Here is a 16,427-nt window from a genome sequence, read left to right as displayed (position 1 = left end):
TTACTAGAGCAAGGATACAAGGATAGCTTAAGTGCCGGCCTATGTGATACATGGGAATGACATGACAGCATTCACATGACTGTGTCGTGATTGCCCTGTGTTGCATAAGCAATCACTTAAGCAAGATCGGGATCTCGTTCAACTTTGCCACGGCACCAAACGACACCTCGACCTGTATAGACCAAAACAAATCCAAATTTATTTGGAATGTTAGGTCGAATTTAGTCAGTGTCAACTTCACGATCTAGTTCTACCATATTTTGACTACGGATACAGGCATAGGTTATCCTGTGATACATTGGAGTGTCAGGTCTTCTTCGTCCATAGGTTATCCTGTGATACTCCCACCAACAGGGCTCTGCTTGTCTGGTAGGAGCAGCTAGTGCACGCCAACATGTGTTGGGATGTTGCAGGTTCAAAACCCAATTGTATAGTTGCATGACTGGTAGAGGTCTGCCTAACTCGAGCTTGCCATTAAAAAAAAAAGGACACTCTATTTTGGTCTTAAGGCAAAAGGCTCACATCATAGGTTTTGAGCTTGTGATGTCCCATCACTTTGACAACTTTTACTAGCCATTTTCTATCCAGCTGTGTAATGCTCTAGAATTTTGAACTTGTGTAGGAAAAATTTAAATTTTATAGTTAATCATTTTCAAAGTTAATAGTAGTTTGAAAAGACCAAGTTAGTGAACCCTAGACAGGTTACATGTGAAATTTTCAGCAAATGGATTAGGTCTTCAAATGTCTTGAATTTGGGCTTGCATTTTGGCTTGCATTTTCACATAATTATTTAAAAACATGAAGATTCAAACCAATGATTTATATATAAATAGTTCTATACAAAAGTCCTTATACTAAATATTAAGGATATACAATTCGAGACTCTCAACGATAGTTCAATAAAACAGGATGGATAATTGATCACTCAAACCTGAAAGACAAAGATTTGACAGCTTGAGAAAAGGTTTTGAGCAACATTTCAGTCAATCAGTGCATTATGATCGATGCTTCCCAGAAGGACCAAGGAAATCAAATTAATAATCCTCTATTAGACGGTTTAGTATCTCATCTTTTCTACTTTTCAAGAGTTGTTAGATTTGTTTCCAGAGACTTGAATGGGTTAGCTCAGTTTCTCGCTAGAATCGCCACCACTTAAAATGATCAACAGTGGTTATTGGATTCCCCCATGTAAATATGTTCCTTTTGGTTTTCAATTAATAAACAGGTAGGGGTCAACCAAACTCCAGTTTTCTTGGTTGAAAAAAAAAAACACTTCGAGTCACACATCAATGTTTCCTACTCTCTTCTTTAAGATTTGTGAAGAGAAACAAGCAATGGCATCAAATGAACCAAATTTTAATTCACAATTTGTGAAATTAAAAAAGCAAGGAGACCCCTAAAAAAAGCAAGAAGAACATTTTGATAATGCAATCACGAACTTAACTTCTCTGATGTGGGATTTATCATCTTAATCAAAGTAGAAGTATGCAAAATTATGAACTTTAAATAAATGTTCACATAATTTAAAGTAAGCACAAATACGCAAAATTGTGTACTTTAAGTAAATCGTACGTATATATGTATATATATTTTACACATATAATAAAATAGTGTTTGCCTAAAGGCTATCGTAAATAATGCAGAAATATACAAAACTATGTATTTTAAATAAATACATGTATAATTTAAATAAAACATGAGTATTGCAAATTTGCATACTTTAAATAAATCATATGTATATATGTTTACACATATAACGAAGCAGCATCCATCAAAAGGTCATCATAAATCAAACAAAAGTTCACAAAACTTCATACTTTAAATAAGTGCATGTGAATATTTAAATAAAGCATGAGTATCACAAAATTGTGTACTCTAAATAAGTCATATACATGTATATATACATATAATAATAATATATATATTTTGACATAAATATAAATACATATATTAGAAGTGCACAACCACCATCATTGCATATATTTTTCTCTATCTCAAAGATAGTCTGAAGTTTTGACGATTCCGAGCGTAGGTGCTAGCTTGCTCGTGCCTCGGTATTCATGCCTGATGTACAAAATCTTGTAAGTCACACGGATTTGATGTGTTCAAAAGATTTTATCGATTTGTGGAAAAAATGAAGATTAAAACTTATTTTTGGTGAAAGATTGAACCAAGACAGGCTTATCAAGGCTTAACTCGAGTTGGCTCGGTTGTGTTATTCGAGTTGAGATCGGCTAGGTTAAGTCGAGCTAGAATGGGCTTATGCTAGCAAGCAAAAAAGGGTGAGTGGCTTGGCTTGGGCTCAACCGAGCTTGGATCAGATGAGCTTTAGCCGAGCCCGACACTCATGGTTCTGAGAGGAGCCTTAGCCAGAGCAAGGAGAAAAAGATGAAGGCTTTGACCAAGTTGGGCTCATTGTGAAGGAAATGAGTTGGGCTATGTTTTAGTTGAGCTCAGCCTGACTGAGCCATAATCAAGTTGGCTCAGTCAACTGAGCCAACTCGATTTAAAAGGGTCCTAGCTAGGCTTAGTTTTAGTCGAGCTCATCTCGGTTATGCCATGCAAGAGGCAATAGGGTATAAGGTCTACTGACTGAGCCAAGCTTGGTTTTAAAAGAGGCTAAGATGGGCTCAATTTTAGCCGAGCTCAGCTAGGCTATGCCATGCCAAAGGCAACAACAACATGCATTGTTGTTGTTGCCAAGAATATCTGAGAGCAACGATGGTGCAAATGGCGCCACCCTTTTGGAGCAGGGCCCCTACCCAATGTAGGTGGTGCTATAGGGAGCTAGGCCACTAAGTTGTTGCTGCCATGGGCAGTCGATCAAATAGAAGAAGGAGGAGGGGGTGATGGCTATGTAGGCAGCGTCACTATGCCCTCAAGAGGTGTTGGCTCTGGTGAGGGAGGGAAGAAGAGCCCATATCGTACTTGCAGGTGGCATGGCAGGGGACCCGAGCCCTGCTCGGGTCAGTAGCCAATGATAGTAGCCATGGTTGTTGCTGTGTGGCTACTAGAAAAATCAAAGAGTGAAGGAAGAAGAAGAAATGGGGGCAGCGGAGGAGGCAAGCGCAGGTGGCGCTTGCCCTATGGCTGATTAGAGGGGGAAAAGAAGAGGAGTATGATAAGAGGAATGTTACAGCTAAGTATCTAGCCTTGGTGGCCTCAATAAAGGATCACAATAGTCTGAACGAGGATCACGGTATGGACGATAAGAGAAGGCATATATAAGGATAATGTAAGGTAACAATATCACGATAAGAATAAAAAGCGTTTAGATATGGTAAAACTCTTGACACTTGATTGTAACAAAAATCCTAACAAAATTTATCCTATCAATAAGGAAAACTATCTGTTAAGGAAACCTCCTAAGAAGGAGTATATAAAAAACATTGATAATGGAACCTACTCATATTGTATGAGTGAGTAGTGAGTTTGACCTATGGATGTAGGTGATCCCAACACTGAACCACGTATTATCGTATATGAATTTTTTTATTTTCTATCAAGTTCTATTTATTTTCATGGTATCAGAGTTGATTTTTTGGTGAGGGTGTTTTGATCAAAATTGCTCACGACCTCTTCATCATGGTTGTTGTCTCAACTAAATCGACTTCCTTAGTTAAATACCTCTACCCCTTTAACCTTAATATCACAATTTTTTTGACAGTTAAACTTAACCATAAAAACATTTTGTTGTGGCAAACTCAATTCTTTGGTCTGGTAGAAAGTAAAGATATGATAGACTTTCTTGATGGAGAATACCCTATGCCATCTCACTTTACATAGACTCTAGCGAGTGCAACTATGAATCTAGAGTACATGGCATGAAGGAAATCATATTGTTTACTGCGAGGGTGGATAACTAAGATTCTTGCTGAAGAAGTCCTTAGAATTGTTGTTGGATTTCAAACTTCCCGAGAGGTATAAAATGCTTTGATAACCTCTTTTGCTCACGTATCTAAAGAATGTAAATTTTTATTAGTTCAAAAGTTTCAATTACATCGGGAAAATGAGATGTCTATAGTCAACTATATAAAGAGCTTTAAGAATATATGTAATGAATTTGCAGCCATAGGCAAGCCAATGGATGATGATACTAAGGTGTTTTGGTTATTGAATGATCTTAGAGTTAGTTAGGAATCATTTGTTACAACAATACTAAAACCACCAAACCCATCATATAAACAAGCCGTTGGTTTGTTACAAAGCCATCAAACCAGATGCGACCTTTATGAAGGTGTGAACAACCACTCAACGTTATTAAGCCAAAGAACTGGAAACCAAAAATATTGATATTCTAACAAAAAACAGCAAATTTCTTCAAAAAAGCATGAGTTTACTCAAGTAGGATAAACCACAAATCGAGAAAATAGTTCAGCCCTAAAGAAGCAGTTCAATGGTCAAGCAAGAAATCAAAACCAAACAAAAAATAAAGAGAAAGGCATGATCTATCAAATTTGCTTCAAGGCAAATCATAGCGCTATCAATTGTTGGCATCGTTGTAATCAGACATTTCAATCAAAAGATGTCCCTCAAGCGCTTGCAGCACTAAAGCTCTCGAATGGTCAAGACAATGCTTGGTTTCAAGATACAAGAGTGATTGATCATGTGATTTCAGATGTAAGTAAATTGGACAATCTTAATAAGTATTATGGTATGAAAAAAATCATTATTGGTGATGGATCTAAACTTCCTATTACCCACAATGGGATGACAAATTTAAAAGTTGGAAGTAAAAATTTGATATTAGAGAATGCTCTTGTTGTCCCTGAGATTAAGAAAAATTTGATTTTAGTTATAGCCAGTTAACATCTGACATGCCTTGTTTCTCTGTGTTTTCTAATGGTTTTTTGGTGAAGGATCAAGCCAACAACAAGGTGGTGGTGATGGGCAATAAAATCAATAGCCTATATAGAGTAATGTCAAAGAATAAGCAAGTCTAATATTCTCCACGATTCATATATGTTCTCAACGATGTCTGGCATGCCAGACTGGGTCATCCCAACATGCAACTGGTTCATTTTCTAGTTAGAAATAATTCTATTGAGGTAACTGTCAGTTTGCCTAAGTTGTCAAATACGCAAAATATGTAGGTTACCATTTCTTTATGTTGATTAACATTGTTTAAGACTGTTTGATAAGATTCATTGTGATTTATGGGGGTCGACACCCACATCTTCTTTTTAAAAAATTAGGCTTTATGCTATATTTATTGATGAATATTCAAGATTCACATGGTTTTATCCATTAAAAACCAAATTTGAGTTCACAAAAATATTTATTGAATTTTACAATATGGCGATCACTCAGTTTGAGAAAAGAATCAAGGTTTTTCAAATTGATGAAGGAAGAGAATTCAATAGCCACACATTGAATTTTTTTTTGAAAGAAAGAGGCGTTAAACATGTTAAAGCTTGCCCGAAAATGCTCGAGCAAAATGGCATGGTAGATTATAAACATTGCTCTATTACTGAATTGGGATTAACTATGATTTTTCATAGTAATATTCAAACACATTTTTTAGTGGAAGCCTTCTCCATCACTCTGTGGTTGATTAATAGACTTTCTTCTCCAAACTTTCATATGAAATCGCCTTTTGAGTTGTTATAAAAGAAACAATTAAACTATTATTGCCTTAGATCCTTTGGCTGCAAATGTTTTTCATATATTTGAGATTACAATAAAAGTAAGTTTAAACCATGATCCTTACCATATATTTTTGGGGTATAGTGAGTTTCACAAGAGATACAGATGCCTTTATCCATCTACCGATCGTGTATTCATATCGAGACATGTGTTTGATGAGCATGTTTTTTCATTTAGAGCTCCTGGTAAATTGTTTTCCTCTATAACAGATAATGAAGAGTTAGTGAGTTTTATTGATTCGAGTTATTGTCATCAAGTTAACAATGTTATACAGAGAAGTTGCATTAATGATGGCTGCAAAAATAGTGCTTTTCAAAACAATTCTTCCAGTTTTCCTAATGAGATTCAAAATGATCATCAAAGCCTTGATGATCAAGGGAATCATGAAAATCTTATCTCTCTTGAACTAGAAGCTCAAAATGAAGAAAATGTTCTTCAATCTGAAAATTCAGATGTTGTTGAGTCAGATGCCCAAAACATTCATCATATAGTCACACGGTCAAAAGAAGGCATATTAAAACCAAACCCAAAATATTTTTTAGCTCTAACTGTGCCACTGGAACAAAAAACCGTTAATGAAGCATTGAAAAATTCTATCTGGCATCAGGCAATGAAGGAAATATTGTTAGCATTAGAACAACATAGTACATGGGTTTTGGTTCCTTGAACGCCTAATATGAATGTCATTAGGAGTAGATGGGTTTTTAAGACAAAAGTTAAAAGTGATGGGAACTTAGAATGCCTTAAAGCTTGCTTGTTGGCTAAAGAGTTCAACCAAATACCTAGAGTTGATTTTGCAAAAACCTTCTCTCTTGTTATAAAACCTGCATCAATTAGAATTGTTTTAATAGTTGCTCTTACCTACAATTGGGATATCAGACAATTACATGTAAAAATTACTTTTTTAGATGGGATCATAAATCAAGATGTCTATATTGATCAACCATTTGGGTACAGAGATAAGTATAAACCAAAATTTTGTGTGCAAATTGAATAGAACCCTATATGGTTTAAAACAGGCTCCACAAGCCTAGTATGACAGATTTGATACATTTTTATTCTATGTGGGATTTTATTCTAGTGTTGTTGATTTATCTTTGTATTTTTGCCAAAGTAATCAAGGGATAATGATTCTTTTGCTTTATATAGATGATATAATTCTCATAGGGAATAATCACTCTATGATAAATAATTTTATTACCGAAGTTTGTAATGAGTTTGCTATGAAAGATTTGAGCTATCTGCACTATTTTCTGGGAATAGAGGTTCATCGCTTCTCCTAAGGCTTATTTTTTTACCAAAAACGGTATGCTTATGCCTTACTGGATTGGGCTCAGATGCTAGGAGCCAAACCGGTCTCCACTCCTATGGCATCCAATTTGCGCCTCACAGAAGAAAGTGAAAATTTGTTTTATGATTGCACTTTGAATTGAAGTCTGGTAGGCGGATTACAATAGTTGACATTCACTAGACCAGACATCTCATACAGTGTAAAATATATTAGTCAATTCATTCAAAGTTCCACTAAGTTCCATTTTTTAAATGGTCAAAGCAATTTTACGATATGTTCATGAAACTATCGAGTATGAAAATCGGTTAATGGCTAACACTCCACTTCAATTATAAACTTTTTTATGCGAACTGGGCATGATGCCTTCTTACTAGAAGATCTACCACAGGTTTTTGAATATTCTTAGGCGCCAACTGCATATCATGGAGTGCTATAAAGCAACATACAGTGGATCGTTCAAGTGTTGAAGCCGAATACAAAGCAATGGCATCAACAACAACTTAACTTACATAGTTGTCATTTATTCTTCGAGATATTGGGATATATTTATCTGAACCACCTATCATATTTTGTGATAAATCGACATTTCACTCTCGCATGAAGCATGTTGAAATCGACTTCTACTTTGTTTGAAAAAAGGTAGCTCATGAAAGTCTCATCACCAAATTTGTCCCTTCTTCCCAACCGATAGCTGAGATATTAAACAAAGTGCTTCCTCATATTGATTTTGATAAGTTACAAAGCAAACTCAGGTTATGGATTTACCCCAACTTGAGTTTGAGGGGGCATGATAAGATGAATGTTACCGCTAAACCTCCAACCTTGGTGGCCTCAACAAAGGATCACGATAGTCTGAATGAGGATCACAATTTGGACGATAAGAGAAGGCAGAAAGATAATGCAAGGCAACAATCTCATAATAAGAATAAAAAATGTTTGGATATGGTAAAACTCTTGACACTTGATTGTAATGAAAATCTTAATAGAATTTATCCTATCAATAAGGAAACCTCTAAAGGTGGAGTGTATAAAAATGTTGATAATGAAACCTACTTATATTGTGTAAGTGAATAGTGAGCTTGACCCATGGATATAGGTGATCCCAACACCTAACCACGTAATATCGTGCATGATTTTTTTATTTCCTGTTAAGTTCTATTTGTTTTTAGAGTAAGTGATGAAAGGCCTTACTGAGGTGGCTGGGTGCCCAGCCGAGAGACACCAGAGGCGGCTAAGTACCCAATCAGAAGACATCAGAGGGAGAGAGAGTGCAGGGTGACCAATGGCATGGACACTATCGGTGGTGGTGGCATACGCAAAAAGAATTGAGAGGGTAAGAAAGGCAGTGAGGGAGGAGGTGTCAGGGTTTTGAAAAAACAATGTGTGTGGTTCATTAAAAACCATAGGGGAGGGATTAAATAGGTTGTGTAAGGCGGTGGGGTGCAAGAATATGGATTTGAGTTGGATCTAGTTGGTTCCAACCTCAATCCAAAACACTTTAAGAAAGTGGACTGTTATGTGTTGTTGGATTGGGTTGGGTCCATTTTGACCAAACTCAATCCACTACTTACCCAATATACATATATATTATATATAATATATATTAATTTTAGATCTTGTTTCATATTGAGTTGAGTTCATTTAGATCGAACTCGATCCATTATATATATATATATTGTGTGATTTGAATTTGGATTTTAAAAAATTCAAATCCAATGCAAACCTTATTCTAAAGCATATGGATTTGGATTGGGATTAGATTGGATCCAATTCAAATTCAATGCAATAGTGGTGTATTCTTTGTTGGGTTGGGTTCGAATGGACCCAAACCCTAGTTCATTTTATGTGAGACCCACTTTGGGCCTTGTTTGGATCTCTGATCCAAACATAACCATTCATATATATACACTACAAGAAAAACAATATTTAGCGACGGAAATTTGTGACAAAAATAATCCATCGTAAAGTTGTGACGGATTAGCAAGAGAAAACTATCCGTCCAAAAAATTGCAATTAGTTGTGAAATTTGCGACGAAACAATTCCGTCGCAAACGCCATCACAAATTTATGACGGATTAGCGACGAAAAAATTATGTCTCACACTCCTTCACGACACCATTTTTCCGTCGCTTCTCAGTCCCAAATTTGAGACGATGTTTGCGATGGATTTTTTTTTCCGTCGCTAAATTTCCCGTAAAACCCTAATGCGAGCCTCTTTCTTTTTCCTTTCTGTTTCATCCTGTCGCTCGTCGCCCGCCGCCCGTTGTTTGTCGCCCGTCACCCTCTCCTTTACCTCCTCCTTCTTCCCTCACTCCATCTCTCTCATCGTCGTGTGTCACCGCCGATGACCACCGAGCACTCTCCCTCTCATCGCCTTTTCCGACCCACCGTCGTTGACGAGCACCACATTGATACAATGGGGCTCTCACCCTCACTGTCGTAGACTGCATTCCCAAATAACCTGACTCATTGACAGCGCCTCATGGTGCGACAGGGTCCGGACATGACAGGGCTTTCACACTCTCTGGTGCCCCCTTCCAGGTGACTTGGGTCTAGTCCCCCGCTGAAGACGCTTCTACAAACTACAATTTGGAAGGTGAAGCCTACCAATTCTCAAGCTGGGCTATTCCCAGTTCGCTCGCCGTTACTAGGGGAATCCATATAAGTTTCTTTTCCTCCGCTTATTGATATGCTTAAACTCAGCGGGTGGCCTCATCTGACCTGGGGTCGCTAAGCTGAGACGAGAAATTGCCTTTAGAGTTCTAGCAAACTTCTGACGCTTCATGCGAGCTGCGGAAATCCACCGCACATCGAGTGCACGGCTATGGTAATCCACTGTTTGCCTCACGGTATCATGCTGTGAGCCAACATTTTAGCCGACAACACACCCATAAAAAAGGCACCGCAGGCCAATCCTCTATTTGTGCATTTGTGCTTTGCAGGTGCGTAGCTGAGCTAATTGCACGATACTTAGTGCTAAACATCGCATGTGGCTAAAAATGTCATGCAAAAAGAAATAAGAAAAATGCAAAGGCAAAAGCATGCAAATCGGATAAATACCTGTGGTGAGTAAGTGATGCAGGCGCATCACAGGTTATTTAATTTCTTGGATGCAACACTTCTCTGTTCACACACTCACTTAGTTGTGAATATTTATGATTGCTTTGCTGGAGTTTGGAGATCATGGTGAGCATGATTTGAATGTATAAAAATAGAAGTGCTCTTATTTTTGGAGTTTGAATATAAAAGTCAAACAAGTGATGAGGAAGCATACTCGAGCTAGTGCAATACATCTTGTAATACATACCACATCACTTTCTCATATGCTCTTATGTTTGTATTTCGGAGACCATGCTAGTCATGGTTGTAGTTAGCGGGATACTAGAGTGTGTTTGTTGCAGTTACATGTTTGACATTGTTGTGATATGAATAATTTGAATGTATTGCAATGTTTGATGTGATTATATGCATGCTTGCATGAAGTTAGTTTCAATTTGATTATGTATCCACGTTCATGGAATTGCATATCATGTTACATTCCATGCATACTTATCATGTACATGCACAGTTCATTTATAGTTATAAAACTGATTCATGTAGGACCTTTAAATCTTTATATTTCATGCATATGTCATATCCATGATAAGATCAAGAGTTATGTAACTGATCCAAATAATATTTTTATTTGTCAAAATATGGTTCGTGGAGGTCACAGTAGTCGAGGATCAAGTGGAGGCCGTGATAGCCAGTCTCAGGCTTCGCCTTCACGTAATGCTTTGATAGGTATATCAATTAAATAATTGTATACTTGATTAGTTTAAATGTGCATTGTGTGAATTTCTAACTCATTTTTCAATAGATGATGTTTCGCCTGCACATGACCCACCTGCACCAGCTATTCATACACATCATAAGACAACGTCGAATGCAGGGTCTTTTCTGTCTGACACACGATGATTCATTCAAATAGTGTATATCGATAGTCGATCGTAAGTATTTCATTTTCACTTATCCAATACTTATCTTATAAATAGTGTATATCGATAGTCGATTGATAATGTGTACCAATTCATGTGCAACGCGAGGTTCGAGCCACAAGAAGTAATATGAGAAATTAAACAGTCACTAGTTCAACATCTTCCAGGACCGGTCACTCAATGAAAAGAATACCCGAAGGAGGTGTTGGACAGATTGTGGTCCTCATTCACGGTATACAATCATTTATCATAGCTAATGTGTTTCATAATTAATTTTTTGTTATAGTCATGTGTACTAACTTTCTGAAATTATTTATAGGCTTCGAATCGCTTCACGACTGCGAAGAAGGAGTAGGATACAAGATGGGTGTGGCAGAAGGTAGCCGGCTGCCAGTCGATTTGCCGATATGCTATATAATATGAAGACTACAATAATAAAAACATATGGTGGGATAGATGATCAACTGCAGTGGAAGGGTCATGACCTTCCTACTGTCAGGTCAGATTATTGGGATGCAATGTGCGACAAGTAGGTGGGCCATAAATTTCAAAACTGCTCAGCAAAGGCTGCACAAAACCGAGTGAAGATGCCTGATGCCCATCTACACATAGGTGGATCTAGGACTTTTGGGAGCCACCAGAAGAAAATGGTAACTCATCAATATATATTGTCAAATTTATAAGTATTGTTGCATACCTTTTAATTGATTTTTGTATCATTTAACCTCATAGGAAGCAAAAAAAGGAGGCATTGTGCCTTGCAAGGATGTGTTTGTTGAAACACATAAATGTAAGAGCACAGGAGAGTTCGTATCAGAGAAGGTGAGAGCGACAATGGTATATATTTATTGTATTAATAAACATAGTATTAGACAAGTTATCATAAATATTATAATTCTTAATTATTAATTCATACTGTAATCATTACTTTGTAGGAATTATACGAGCAACAGATGGTAGAGCGATATGGCGATGACTCTACTCAACATTCGCCTTTTGATCCTGTAGCATGAGTGACTGCAACCGATGAACCAAAAAAGGGTTGTGTATTCAGGTTTGGGAGTAATATGAACACCACACTAATCGTTGCTTTCTCCAGCCAGAGCTCTCAGAGTTCTCCCGCCAACATCAACTCTCAACATTCGATTGACCCTGCTAATTCTTGGGATGGTGTCTGCCAGCTTGTTAAAGACACAGTGCATGACTTTTTACATAAAGTCATTTTCAACGTTGTCCGTAAAGAGTTGTGCAGTTTTTTTGGGGACAAGGGAACTTCGTCTGCAGTTGCCCGTCAGGTATGAAAGTTTCATGTCATTTATTTCATGTCATTAGATTTCAAGTTAGTATATGCATGATTTCATCACATATGAGCATGATTTCATCACTATGAAAGTTTTTTGACTGCCTTGTAACACATATATGCATGATTGAATCACTATGAAAGTTTTTTGACAAACTTAGAATACATATATAAGCATGATTTCATAAATATGAAATTGTTTGACTGCTTTATAACACATATATGCATGATTGAATCACTATGAAAGTTTTTTGACAACTTTAGAACACATATAAGCATGATTTTATCACTATGAAAGTTTTTTGACTGCCTTATAACACATATATGCATGATTGAATCACTATGAAAGTTTTTTGACAACCTTAGAACACATATATGCATGATTTAATCACTATGAAAGTTTTTTTACAACCTTAGAACACATATATAAACATGATTTCATCACTATGAAATTGTTTGACTGCCTTATAACATATATATGCATGCTTAAATCACTATGAAAGTTTTTTGACAACTTCGGAACACATATAAGATGCACGATTGAATCACTATAAAAGCTTTTTGACAACCTTAGAACACATATATAAGCATGATTTTATCACTATGAAATTGTTTGACTGCCTTATAACACATATATGCATGATTAAATCACTATGAAAGTTTTTTGACAACCTTAGAACACATATAAGCATGATTTCATCACTATGAAAGTTTCTTGACTGCCTTATAACACATATATGCATGATTGTGATACATAGCATATTTATTTGACAGCCTTATAAACCATATATGCATGCTTGAATCACTATGACATTTTTTTGACAACCTTAGAACACATATTTGCATGATTGAATAATTATGAATTTTTTTTGTCAACCTTAGAACACATATCTGAATTCTGTTAATGTCCTTTACTTTATTGCTAGTCTATGTGTCATTCATCTATGCTATTTTGATTGCCTTATATTAGGTGCATTGTATATAATTTATTTCATTATATTTTGTTTATCAATACTAACCTTTCGGTTCTCTTGTAGAATGCTGGAGATAATCAACGTATAGGAGCTGATGGAGGCATGGATGAAAAGGGGTTGATCGAGACAATGAAGATGATGATGCTACAAATCTTGGCGATGATTAGATTCATGTATTGAATTTGTTGCACCTTCTTGTTGTTTCAAACGAAACTCTTTGTATATGTTCACTTTTAAATAATTAGAACTTGGCGAGGATTATAGTGGATCGATAATTGTTTTTCCTTGTAACTTGTGTTAAATTTGTTTCACCTGCTTTGTATATGTATTTTTTTTGTGTACTTTGTTTTTTATACACAAGATATATAAATTGTATAATAAGAATTTTTTTCTCGATATTTATATTTTATTTTTTTTAAAAAAATTATGCGACGGATTAACGATGGATAATATCCGCCGCTAATTAGTATCAAACTTCAATTTAGCTATGAATATTTATTCATCGCAAAACTGAATCGACCGGTGTTTTGCGACGGATTGTAATCCATCAAAAATCTGTCGCTACAATAGCGACGGAATTAGCGAAGGATGTGTATCTTTCGCAAAACCAAATCTCTACGGATTAGCGATGACCTCACGATGGATAATGACATTCACTAATCTGTCATAAATTAGCGACATATATGTTCCGTCGCTAATTAGTGACTAAGAAATTACAATAAAAGTTATCCGTCGCTAGTCCGTCGTAAACTGTTCAGCGATGGATTAGCGACGGATTACGTCCATCGCTAATCTGCATATTTCTTGTATATATATATATATATAGAGTCTTTGTATGTTTGAAAATTGGTCTATATTTCTACATCCATATCTATACTCAAAGTTTTTATCAATGTGAATCTCATTTGGATTCAACTTGTTTTGAGATTGGATCTATCAAATAGATCCAATCCATGTGTCTTAAGGTTTTGAATAATCCAGATCTCTTTTGAGATCCAACTCTAAATTATTCTAAACTCGGTCTGGGTCCATCGAATGGATCTGAGTTCTTGTTATGGTGTTTTACAAATTTTGATCATATATTGGATCTGAGTAAATTTAGTTTGAAGATCCAGTGGATCCTAGGCATCTCCTATGTATAACTCGAACCGGGTTTCATGGGAGGGGAGTCAATCCTTGTGAATCTTTCATCGAGATCTAGATCTAAAGACATTTAACAAACTTATAAAAGTTTAAATAACTTGATAAACATCCAAAAGTTCATCGATTATTGACTGCTGATGGGTTACTCATAAAAGTATCTAGATAATCCCTTATTGTTTTTTGAAAATTTATAAAAATTTGTAGACTTTACAATATGAATGGATTCCTCGTAGATTGATTAGCCTTTTTTACAAGAAAGCTGTGGGAAAACCCCCACCAAATACAAACATGAGACCCCTCGATCATTATAGCACTCATTAGATTCAAACATGCGACCCCTTGGTTATAATAGCAAGGCTTAACCATCCAGCTATCTCATTCTCCTAATTTGTAAATAACTTAAGAAGAGGAGGATATGATTTCTTCTTGGGTCTGAATCATGTAGTTCTTCTTGGGTCTGTACATGATTTCTCTTATAGTGGATCCGAATAGACCTGAGTCCGTACCGATACTTACCTGAAAATTGGGGTCAGGTCTGGTTCTACCTGAGTCCAAACCAAACCCGAACACCCCTACTCTTTGGCCTCGTTCTTTGGTGCTTTACTGCTAACAAATAGTACTAAAAATAATATTTTAATACCAATGGGAGATCAGCTTGTCTGGTAGGAGCAGCTAGTGCACGTCACCTTGGGTTGGGACGTTCCAAGTTCAAATCTCAATGGTATCGTTGTATAATTGGTAGGGGTCCGCCCAACCCCAACTTGCCTTTAAAAAAAAAAAGAAGACAGTACTTTAATGTTGCAAGACACAGTCGCCCCAATTAAGGGGAGATTAGTGAAGAATAATTTAATCTCTCATTTGCATTTTTTTTGTGATTAACTGTTAAACAAATCTTAAAAAACCATGCAAAACACAGTTTTCACAAACGTACGTGCGGCACACAAACCTTCCCAGCTGGCCTGAAAGACTTGACTTATCAGAAAGAGATTAGTTGCATAATTAAATTATTAATTACCTCTTACACACACAGAAAAAAAACACTAATTTAATCCCTCCAATAGCAGCCATTCTGCAATCACTCTTCTGGGCCCACCATATTTATGCGATATTATATGTATGAAATACATAATACTTGTAAAATACACCATACCAACATTCTTTTAACTAGGGGTGTCAACGGGTCGGGTTTTGTTCAGACCCAGGTAAAACCAGTCTTGGATCAAATTTTTGAGTATGGTAATGGGTCTGAACCTAGGTCTAATCGGGTCTACTATAAGAGAAACCATACTCAGATTTGATAAGAACTACATGAATCAGACTCAGACGTAAAATAATATTTTTATATTAAAAAATTATGGGTCATAATCGGAACTCGGGCCAGGCTGGGTCTGGAATAAAATTTTATAAACTATACCTGGATCCATCTATTAATAGGACCTTTGAATCCGGACCCCAGTCTTAATCAGGTATTCTTATTTATCACCGCACCCCCGGAACCCTGTTGGTTTGGTCCTAGTCGAGTGCTGTCCCTTTCATAGAAAAGTGATATCCCAAGGATTAGCAAAACTTCTGTTCAACCCTCAAAGTACATTTTTTTTAATAAAATTTTGAAAAAAAAAGTATTTTAAAATGTCGCATAAAAAATCGGTTAGTTTGAAAGAAACTTTTGGAACGCAGAAATTTAAAATACTCGGATATGAATACTAATTTATCATAGATCTCCTGTTCGAATCACATTGAGTCTTGAATTTGATTTTGTTTGTAGTAGTTTTGAAATCTTAATATGATTTTCACATGTCCATTTTTTTTAAACATATCATAAGATAAAAAAAGAATTGAACTCGTATATACTATTTGTTGTTTTTCAGTTTATTTTTGCGGATTTTTTTATCGAGCATTAAAATGCAAAAACCCTTTTAATAATGTACTCATTTTTTAACGATTGTTTGCCTCAAATGTAGAAAAATCGCATTATTTTGGAATAAAATCTAGCCACAAATGGAAAATCCTGCACCCTTAATCAGGATTAGGTTATGCAAATATGTGGACATCATAGTGACAGGCCACTTATAGCCTGTCGACAACCCATGACAAGT

Source organism: Nuphar pumila, chromosome 4, assembly GCF_984573655.1.
Source record: "Nuphar pumila chromosome 4, dmNupPumi1.hap1.1, whole genome shotgun sequence".
Classification (NCBI taxonomy): domain Eukaryota; kingdom Viridiplantae; phylum Streptophyta; class Magnoliopsida; order Nymphaeales; family Nymphaeaceae; genus Nuphar; species Nuphar pumila.
Note: the sequence above shows the minus strand (reverse complement) of the source record.